This window comes from Ictalurus punctatus, chromosome 21, assembly GCF_001660625.3.
Source record: "Ictalurus punctatus breed USDA103 chromosome 21, Coco_2.0, whole genome shotgun sequence".
In the NCBI taxonomy this organism is placed as follows: Eukaryota; Metazoa; Chordata; class Actinopteri; order Siluriformes; family Ictaluridae; genus Ictalurus; species Ictalurus punctatus.
The window spans coordinates 4,426,771-4,428,184 of record NC_030436.2 but is presented as its reverse complement, the minus strand read 5'-3'; positions in this window follow the sequence as shown (position 1 = coordinate 4,428,184).

The window sequence follows — 1,414 nt, the reverse complement described above, 5'->3', positions numbered from 1 at the left end:
TCATCATCTCCAGTACATAATATCATCAAAAGATTCAGAGAATCTGGAGAAATCTCTGTGTGCAAGGGACAAGGGTGAAAATCAATACTGCATGCCCGTGATCTTCGGGCCCTCAGGCGGCGCTGCATTAAAAACAGGCTTGATTCTGTAATGGAAATCACTGCATGGGCTCAGAAACTCCTCCAGAACTCATTGTCTGTGAACACAGTTCACCGTGCCATCCACAAATGCTGGTTAAAGCTCTATCATGCAAAGAAGCCATGTGTGAACATGATCTAGAAACACTGCCGTCTTCTCTGCGCCAAAGCTCATTTAAAATGGACTGAGGCAAATTGGAAAACTGTTCTGTGGCCAGACAAATTGAAATTTTAAATTCTTTTTGGAAACCACACACGCCACATCCTCTAAACTAAAGAGGACTAAAGACGAAAGGGGCCATCTGGCAAAATGTTCCTCCAGCTGCTTCCTTTTAGTAACACTTACTTTTCCAGACTTTTGTTGCCCCTGTCCCAACTTTTCTGAGATGTGTTGCGGCCATCAAATTCAAAATTGCCTTATTTTTTCCTTAAAATGGTACATTTCCTCAGTTTAAATATTTGATATGTTTTCTATGTTCTACTGTGAATAGCATATGGGTTTCTGAGATTTGCAGATCATTGCATTCTATTTTTTTTTTTACATTTACATTTTACACAGCATCCCAACTTTTTTGGAATTGGGGTTGCACCATCTATCTTCCTAAGTGTGGAGTGTGTTAAATCCAATCTTTCAAACTCAGCATCCTGTAATGAGAGGGATGCAAACTGTTTTGTATGAAAACGTAATTTAGATGTAAAGGAATAACCAAAGACAGCCAAGCTGAACAGAAGTCATTAAGTGCTAAACACCAAAACAGGGAATACTCCAGGACCAAGGCAGGGAACCTGTGCAATAGAGTGGTAAGGGGATGACGTCATTTCGTAGCGCCAAAACCTGGAAACGAGTTAGCATTTTAGCCCTTCCTTGGTATAAGTGAGAGAATTTAGTAATCTATAGTACGAATAACTAGTATATAGCTATTTATCTCTTTATTTTCTTTTATTTATGCAGTATTGTTTTGGTATTATTATTATTATTATTATTATTAGTAGTAGTAGTAGTAGTAGTAGTAGTGTTTTTTCTATTTATTTTTATTATTATTATTTTATTTTTTATTTTTTTAATTACTATTATTATTATTTATTTAATTATTTTTCCCCTGCCAAGCTACTGCCCACACTCCAGTCCAGTAGGTGGCGGTAATGCACCTTTAGTGGTTTAGTGCTCACAAGTTGCTAAATGGGACTACAGACGTAGTCAGGGACATTAAACGTCATCAAGCCGAACAGGACAAAATTTTGCAGATAAACTGGTTCAGCTATGCTGTGCACAATCC